Source organism: Saccopteryx bilineata, chromosome 2 (assembly GCF_036850765.1).
Source record: "Saccopteryx bilineata isolate mSacBil1 chromosome 2, mSacBil1_pri_phased_curated, whole genome shotgun sequence".
In the NCBI taxonomy this organism is placed as follows: Eukaryota; Metazoa; Chordata; class Mammalia; order Chiroptera; family Emballonuridae; genus Saccopteryx; species Saccopteryx bilineata.
Window position 1 is genome coordinate 50,117,155 of NC_089491.1, and position 9,508 is coordinate 50,126,662.

The 9,508-nt window shown below is 49.8% G+C and overlaps 1 pseudogene; it reads right to left on the reverse strand.

Annotated features, from left to right (window-relative positions):
- Positions 1 to 7,584: 7,584 nt before the first annotated feature.
- On the reverse strand, positions 7,585 to 7,755 carry LOC136327563 (U11 spliceosomal RNA; annotated as a pseudogene).
- Positions 7,756 to 9,508: the final 1,753 nt, after the last annotated feature.

Below are 9,508 nucleotides of genomic sequence, written 5' to 3' on the forward strand. Positions count from 1 at the left end.
GACTAGTGTCTTTAGAAGAAGAGAAACTTAGGATGCACAGAGACACCAGGAATGCATGCAGGGGAAAGGCCACGTGGAGACAGCATGAAGGTGGCCGTCTGCAAGCCCGGGAGAGAGGCCTGGGCCAGAGCCTTCCCTCACAGCCCTCAGAGAAAACCAACCATGTCCACACCTTGGTCTGGGACTTCCAGAGCTGTGAAAACTACATTTCTGTTGTCTAGTAAATTTCCTGTTGCTGTGATAGCCCTAGCAGACAAATATAATACCCAAAATGTGAATGTGGAGAAACCTCTGGGACACCTACAGCTTGCATGGTGTTTGCGACACGCCAGACACTGCTCTGAGCACTGCAGGTGTGCTCAGTCCCCACCACATCCCCGTGGCGTGAACTGCTGTTCTCCTCTGTCATCCCTTTTGCAGATGAGGAAACTGAGGCATGGAAAGGTTCAGTGACTTGCCCACATCCATACATATGGACGTGCAAAAGCTGGTGTTGAGACCCAGTCACCAGCCCGGGAGTTCTCTGTTCTCTGCCTGTATTTCTCCAAAACTGGCCTAGGAGGCAGCACAAAAGGCAAATCTGAGGAACTGTGCCCACCCTTGAGAGGCAAGGAACAAGGTGGGAAGCTTTGGAGAGACAAGCAGAGCTGTTTCATCTCAGAGACCCATGGAATAGAAGGAAGAGACAACCGGCCCCGGTGAAGTGAGGGCCCCAGGCAGGAAGGTATTCTCACAAGAGGTGCCACCCCATCCACAGCCGTGTCGGGGACATGGCAGCGCCATCGGGGAGCCACTGGCTCCTCTGGGTGTGCTGGCCCCTGTGGGCACCAGTGCATTATGGACTGATGGGGCATTCTGGGTGTTGGGTCAGAAACAGCTCGCTCCCTCTCCAGCAGTAATTTGTCCAGAACAAGCAGGGAACAGGTGCCAGACTGGGAGGCTCACTTTTTCTCGAGACCCGGTTTCTCCAGCTGACTTTTAGGAACATTTTGAGCTAGGTAATTCTCCGATGCGGGAGTTGCCGTGTGCACTGTAGGCCGGGTCAGCAGTACCCCTGGTTTCAACCCACTAGATGCCAGCCGCACGGCACCTCCTTGTGACCACCAAACATGTCCCCAGACATTCTCAGGTGTACCCCAAGAGACAAAATCACCCCAATGGAGAAGCATTTCTTCATCCTCTAAGAGAAACAGAAAAAGACACTTCCTCAAGACACTTATTTCCATCTTTCAGGAAGTTGTGGTGGGTTTGGAACGGACATTTCTCCCCCCTGCAGGGAAGATTAGGAAAAGAAGACCAATGCTGATCCTCCTGACTCTCTAGTCCAACCATGAATGTAGCAGGCACGGGGTGCTAATAACAGTGTTTTCCTCCCTCATGGCTAAAGCAATAGATCAAACCGTTTTATAGCTGTGTTCCCCCACCCCTAGAGCAGGCAGTATTAATTAGGAAATAAAGCGGGGACAGGGTGTGCGTTAATGAGCCGGCAGTGCCTGCAGTGGCCTCCGGGCACGGTCTGAAGCCAAAGGCCAAGCGATTTCCACCACCCAGCCAGCGCACTAATAGCCAATTAAAGTCCATCCTGAATGGCTCCTTTCTCCTGGTCGGGAGTGTTTTCTATATTTATAAAGTTGTGAGGTTTCCAAGTACACGTGTGTTCCATCTCTCTTCTCACAGTAAAAGGTAAATCTGCCCTCAGAGAAGAAGAAGAAATTAAAGGGACAGACTGGCATGACTGAGGCCACACACAGGCCCTCAAAGGGGTCCTTGGACGGTTTGCTGGCGGCCAGAGGCCCCTAGCATGGAGTTATCCGCTCTACCCATTTCTTTCCTGTGTGCTAAACTGTGGGAGGGAAGAGAGCTGACATTTTTGTAGGAGCTTTTGTTTTAGAAACTATGCACTCCTGTTGACACCTAATATAACTATCTCCTAATAAAAATAAGCACTAAGGTAACACTGTTTACTAAGTTCCAGTGCTGCTATGGACAAGCATCTATGATATCATTCACCTCCTGTAACAGTTCCCTGAGGAGAGTACACTGGCTATTCCCACCTTGCTGATAGAGAAACAGTCACAGAAAGGTTAAGTAATTGACCCAAGATCACACAGCTAGAAGGTGTGGGAGAGCCAGTTTCTATAACCAGACATCTGCCTCCAGTTCCAGGAGCCGGAAACTACGATCTCTTCTGCTCACCTTGACCTGGTGGCACAGGCCCCTTGCCAGATTATAGGGTTTTCGTTGCAGATGTTCTCTCCCCGTGGGGTCAGATGTCTTGCTTTTCCAGAAAGCCCGGAGGAAGGCAGAAGGTAGAGCCTTGGTATTTCGAGTGTGGCCCACAACCCAGCACCACTGCTATCACTTAAGATCTTGTTAGAAATACAAAATCCAGGCCCCATCCCAGAACTCACTGAGAACCTGCATTTTAACAAGATCTGCAGGAGACGCACATGCAGATTAAAGTTTGAGAAACACCGCGCTGGAGTCCTAGTATCCCATCCCTCAGGCCACGTTCTTCTCTGCAACTAATTAAAAGGAAGCAAAGACTCATTCTTTACCTACTCTGCCTCAGTCACTTGGATGTCACACGAGCTCATTTAATCCTCCCTAGAACCTGCAAACGAGACTGAGGGCCAGAGTGGTCAAACCCTCAAGCTTCTGTAAAAGAACATAATCAAGGTGCATTCAAGTCCAGAGCCCTATCTAAAAGGCCCCTTAGCACAGCATCACACCACAGCGACTGCAGCCGTGGGTCAGGAGGGTGGCCCAGGGTCTGCTCTACGCATACCCACAGCAGAGCAAAAGGCCAAGGTGAGAAGGGCATTCTGATTGTGGAGTCTCTCAATTTTGAGATTTAAAGGAAAAAAAAAAAAGTCTGGTTAAAACAGTGCTAGAGTGAATAAAGAGAGGGCTTCTCCAGGTCTCTTCTGGACTTAGACTTTAATGCCTGTTTATTGAGAACCTCTCAGTGCGTTTGTTCAGTACTACATCATGATGGAGTTGTTCTCTTTGCCCTAAAAGCTTGTGATCTAAAAAAGGTCCCAGAAATGGGTGAGGGCGTAAAAGACGGCAGAACAATGCGCCAGCCTTAATGAGACTGTCTTTGCTTTTCTTTGCTTATAAGTCACCGGCTTTAAATTTAATATACTGTCATGTCTTTATTTCTCTTGAAGTTTTCTTTAAAAAAATCATATAAAGATTTTCTTCCATGGTAAGACTTTTATATTGTATTTTTCTTAAAATGGAATATGGTACATTTACCCTTCATCCGATGGTCCCTTATCACTCACCTTGCTTTATTAAGAAGACTGCTAGAGGCTTCTATGCCCCTAGTAATAAAAAATGAATGTTCAGCCCCATTCAAACCAATGAAAATCTGAGGTTTCAAAGCACGAGATAATGAAAATTCTCTAGATCAGTGTCTTTTACTACTTTTAATCTGTTAACAGACCCTGAGCGTCTCCAGTGAAAGGTACTCTTGCGTGAATTGCTATTGTTAATAGCATTCCATACAGGTAATTCTTGATTATTCCAATTTCTCACAGATTTGGACACTTTTACTGCCTCTATAACCTCTCTAGGGAGCATGAAAGAAAGGAGACCTGTACAATTTATTTCTCAAAATGCACACAGAAATATAATTGCACCTGCATACAGGGAAACCTTTTGAATAATGTATGAGGGGCCATGTAATGTCAATTATAGAACTACTCATTTAGAGTCAACCCTGTCACAACTTACCCCCTCACCAAAATTTATTGGGAATTGTTAGGGACCACCAGACCAAACATTAAGATTTATAGGGACTTGGAATGTTTGAAAAAATGAAGGTGTGTGACCACCTCCTTGAAGAAAGCAGCAGTTGTCTTCCAAAAATTGCAAGCATAGCTCCGGGTCTTGCAGCCTCGCCTCTTGCAATATGACTTTATAGCTTCTCCCACCAAGAGGCAGAGTCAGTTTCCCCAGTCTTGAAACTAAGTTCACGCTGGGACTGGCCTTGGCCCAAAGAATGCAGCAGATGCGATGCTGCGTCAGTCTGGAGAGCTAGGCCTTGAGACACCCTGCAACTCCTGGAGTCCCGCTGTCACTATGAGCACAGGCCCCGCCAGCTGCCTGCTGGGGGATGAGAGGCCTGTCGTTCAGCCAGTCCCTCGGCCCACTGACAGCCAGCCCATAGCTGGCCCCACAGGTGTAGGAGCAAGTCCAGCCACGATAAGCTCGCTTTTGAAGAAGAATTAAGAGCACATGCATATGCCATGCAAGCTGCTCTGCAAAGGTAAGATATTCTCCTTTCTTAAAATTTGTATTTATTGATTAATTTTAGAGAGAAAAAAAGGAAGAAATATATAGAGAGAAACATCCATTTGCCGTCCACTTATTTATGCATTCATTGATTGATTCCTGTTTGTGTCATGACTGGGACCGAACCCACATGACACTCTACGTCTAACCAACCGAGCTAGGGCACAAGACATTATTTTTCAAAAATATTTTTGTTATTGAGAAACGCTACATGAAATTAAAGTAAAATATAGTAGTACATCCAAATTCACACAATATTTTTCTAAATTAGTAGACAGTCATCGGAACAAAAATTGACATAGATGGAAAAAAAAAACAGCCTAAAGAACAAGAAAAGTGAAGAATCAACATCAATTTAACCCCAGTTAGTGTCTTAAGAACATCACGGAAAGTATATGTTGGGTTCTTTGTATAGTTTGATCACAGAAGTGTTATTTGATTTGTACATACTTCAAAGAAAAGATTATCTGTTGGTTCAGAAACTGGGAACATACAGGAGGCAGGGGGTGGAGCAGACTGGGGTAAGGGGTGGGGGGCAGACTGGGGTAAGGGGTGGGGGGCAGACTGGGATAAGGGGTGGGGAGCAGACTGGGGTAAGGGGTGGAGCAGACTGGGGTAAGGGGTGGGGGGCAGACTGGGGTAAGGGGTGGGGAGCAGACTGGGGTAAGGGGTGGGGAGCAGACTGGGGTAAGGGGGTGGGGAGCAGACTGGGGTAAGGGGGTGGGGAGCAGACTGGGGTAAGGGGTGGGGAGCAGACTGGGGTAAGGGGTGGGGGGCAGACTGGGGTAAGGGGTGGGGAGCAGACTGGGGTAAGGGGTGGGGGGCAGACTGGGGTAAGGGGTGGGGAGCAGACTGGGGTAAGGGGTGGGGGGCAGACTGGGGTAAGGGGTGGGGAGCAGACTGGGGTAAGGGGTGGAGCAGACTGGGGTAAGGGGTGGGGAGCAGACTGGGGTAAGGGGTGCGGAGCAGACTGGGGTAAGGGGTGGGGGGCAGACTGGGGTAAGGGGTGGAGAGCAGACTGGGGTAAGGGGTGCGGAGCAGACTGGGGTAAGGGGTGGGGGGCAGACTGGGGTAAGGGGTGGAGCAGACTGGGGTAAGGGGTGGGGGGCAGACTGGGGTAAGGGGTGGAGCAGACTGGGGTAAGGGGTGGGGAGCAGACTGGGGTAAGGGGTGCGGAGCAGACTGGGGTAAGGGGTGGGGGGCAGACTGGGGTAAGGGGTGGGGGCAGACTGGGGTAAGGGGTGGGAAGCAGACTGGGGTAAGGGGTGGGGGCAGACTGGAGTAAGGGGGGTGGAGCAGACTGGGGTAAGGGGTGGGGGGCAGACTGGGGTAAGGGGTGGGGAGCAGACTGGGGTAAGGGGTGGGGGGCAGACTGGGGTAAGGGGTGGGGGGCAGACTGGGGTAAGGGGTGGAGCAGACTGGGGTAAGGGGTGGGGGGTGCAGTGGTAGGCAACTCCAGATTGATAGATGGCAGTTCCATCAGGCAAGGGGACTTACTTAAAAGGCTTGTCTTGGGCCATAGGATAAGTAGATCTCTACGCTGCCCACCAGAATCTTCAGATTTTATGAAGAGGCCTTAACAGGGCTGTCACGTCCCAGTCCAGATGGTTTCAACAACACATAGCTCTCTCCAGGCTGCGTCCTTGAGGATGGTGCCCACTGTGGGAACAGTGGGCAGAGTGTACATTCTGAGGACAGGGAAGGGGTGAGGAGCCTCTGATTGCTCTATCCAGCTCAGGGGTCAACCAGAGGTCACATCCTCTTGATGACCTCTGCCAACATTATCCACAAGGAAGGATGCCAGAGAAGATAGCCTAGGGCAGAAAATCGTTTTCCATATTATAATAAATTCCAGGGCAACTCAAGCAAGGGATATAAAGCATAACTGGGACTTGGAAGTAGGAAGCATTTTAGGACTATTCCTGGGCTGTACTGACCTCCCCAAAGGGACAAGGAGAGCAGAAGCCTGGATGGGGGCAAAAGGAAAAACAAAGGAAAACAAGGCGAGTGTGTAGCAATAAATGGACCTGAGCCCTTTGAAGTTCTGGGGGCACTGCTGACCTGCCATTTCTTCAGGTTCGGGTCTCCTGAACTCCCATCACTATAAATACCTCAGGGTTATTTTTACCTAGCCAACAAGTTGACGGTTACTTGTTCAAAGTGAACCAACAGGAGCTTGGAGAGAAATGAGACCGCTAGGAGTGGGGAAGAGAGCAAGGTGCCAACAACAACCAGAGGAGGAGAGAGAATCGTTCTGTGGACCAACTGGGTGGGTTGATGGCCTGAGGTTCAAGTCTCAAGAGCTTAAGGGGGCAGATATAGAGAAAGGAAAAGGCAAAGGGAATCATGAGGATACAATCAAGACCCAAATATGGATATTTAGTTTATATATTTTATATAGATTCCCATTAAGTCTAGTGTGAATTTTTTAAAAAGCAGAAAAAATTACTTGAACCATGTCACTGATTTTACTTACCATCCTGCTCAATGAGCGCGTAGCCCAGAGTCGAAGGGTGATAGGAGGTGTGAATCTACCAGCGCTCAGGAAGCCTCGGGCAGCAGAGGCTTCTCCTAGCCAAGTAGCTCACCTTTTACATTTTTCAAGCAACGTTATTTTGAAGTGTAAGTCAATCCTTTCATTGAGTTCTCCCAAAAAACAGCAATTGCTCTGAATGCTAGAGAAAAACGGCTACTTTCGCTTTTTAAGAAAGTCTTCTAAGTGGTCCGTACCTAGGGGATTTCTCAAGAAAATTAACCATCATTAGTATTTTTTTGTCCTATTCAAGCATCTAACCTTTACATAATGTATGAACCAGACGGTCCTGAGAGACAGAAGGGGAGCCAAGTGAATGAAGGGGGCTGGCCCATGGAGCCGGGGGGCAGCCTCCACAGTCTGTGTGGGAAGCAGAGAAACGGGAGTCCCGTTGGTGGGAGCCGAACAAAGACATAAGCCAGTCCTCCTCGGGCTTAGGATACCACACTCCTTTTCTCCATCTTCACACTCTCCTTCTCTGTGGACCCCTCCCACCCACACGTATGTAGCCAGAGGACTGTCCCATGAGGAAACACCCCCTCTATCTACTCTCAGTGTCCCTGTAGCCACCCCCTTCATCTCTCCCCACCATGGAATCTCCTGTCCTGCCCCCCATGGACTCCCCTTCCATCAACGCTTCAGCCTACTCTGCCCCACCGTGCATGCACCTGCTCTCCTTGAAGCCCCGATGACTTCTTTGTTGAAAAGTCCAGAGGAATGATTCTCAATCCTATGCGATATGTGACCTTCAAGCTGTTGCCATTAAACAATGCTCCTATCTTTTTCCATTTTTTTTTTTTGCAGATGCCACCAGCTGCCAAGGTACCAGATATTATGCTTCTGAAATCTCTTGATGTCGATTCTGTACGTAGAGCAGTCAAGCTGCCCTACATGCACCACTCACGACAGAAGCCCTTTCTCCAGTGTTTTGATCTTGACGATCTCTCTTTCCTTGGTCTCTGTGCTGCCCAGCCCTCCTGACAGTTTCCTCTCACACCGTGCCCTCTCGGTCTCTTCCTGAGCTGATCTTTGTGGTGTTCCTTGGGGCTCTGTTTAGGCTCTTCACTCTTCCTCCTCTGTGCCCTCTCCCAGCAGATCTCATCCACTTCCCTTGCTTCAACTACCTCCTAACCCGTCTCTGTCCCAGACCACTCCGCAGCTCTAGACTTATCGATGCGACTTCCTGTTTAGTGTCTCTGTTTAACTGTCTCATACAGGCACCTCAAACTCAGCATGTCCGTACTAGTCCGTGCACACTCAGAAAGGCAGTCCATGGCAGGCAGTTTGATACAGCACACTTCATAAGATGATGGAAAAACAAAAAGGCTAAACAGGATGGTGTGACAGCCCAGAGAGTGACAACAGCAGGAGCCACAACCACGCCGTGGCCGGAGGGACAAGGAAGAAGGTGGTGTTGCCACAGGCAGAGCCAGGGCTGCCAGGCAGGAGCTGGAAATGCAGAGGGCTCTGCAGCCTGGCAGGGCAGGGACCCAGTTGCAGAGCGGCTGCCAGCCCTGCAGCAGACGCCTGAGCAGACACCCAGGCTTCGCCCTTCCTCCTGCCCTCCAACCTCCTGCTGGTGCTTTCCATCTGCTGACCCCACCTGGAAAGAGTGGGCAAGAATAGATGGGAAATAGGGCATGCCAGTCAGCCCCGTGACATTGAGCAGAGTAATGGAAAGGCAGGGAGTACCTCTGAGGCAGACAAGCAAGTGACAGTGCAATAGCCACTTCTCCCTGTGTGTCCTATCCCGTCGAGTGGAACCATCTTTCACTCATGACATAAGTCATACTTGACCTTTCTCTTTCCCTCATCGCTCATATCTAATCATCTGCCCTCTAAGTAGCTCATCCATTCCTCCTCCTCGCAGCGGCCATCACTCACTGTTATTGCTGCCGGCGCACTCTCCCTTGGGCTCCAGGCTGCCCCTCTTGTCAGCCACTACATGCCCGCCTGGAGTGCTTCAAGTGCCAGCATGGCTCCCCGCTGAGCTTAGGGTCAAGTGCAGAGTCCATCGCCGGACATCAGTGCCTTTCCAGTCCCCTCTCTCGTGACACACTTCTCCAACCTCCATGCTCCAAACTGAACTTCATGTCCTTGAATTTCCCAGGGCTGCTCAAGTCCAGCGTATTCTTCATGGAACACTCATCTCAGAAGCCTGCCAGCTCCTCCTCATGTATATCCTCTTGCGTCTGACACCTCTAGGGGTAGGGGTAGGGGTTACCAGGTTTAACCAGGAAACCATGCTTCTTTTGTGTGTGTGTGTGTGACAGAGACAGAGTAAGAGACAGAGAGAGGGATAGATAGGGACAGACAGACAGGAAGGGAGAGAGATGAGAAGCATCAAGTCTTCGTTACGACTCCTTAGTTGTTCATTGATTGCTTTCCCATATGTGCCTTCATGGGGGCTACAGCAAAGTGAGTGACCCCTTGCTCAAGGCAGTGACCTTGGGCTTCAGCCAATGACCTTTGGGCTCAAGCCATTGACCATGGGATTATGTCTATGATCCTACACTCAAGCCAGCAACCCTGCGCTCAAGCCAGATGAGCCCGTGCTCAAGTCGGCAACCTCAGAGTTTCAAACCTGGGTCCTCTGCATTCCAGTCTGATGCTTTATCCACTGCACCACCACATCAGGCGAAACCATGCACTTTTAATGGGGCATCCTGCATT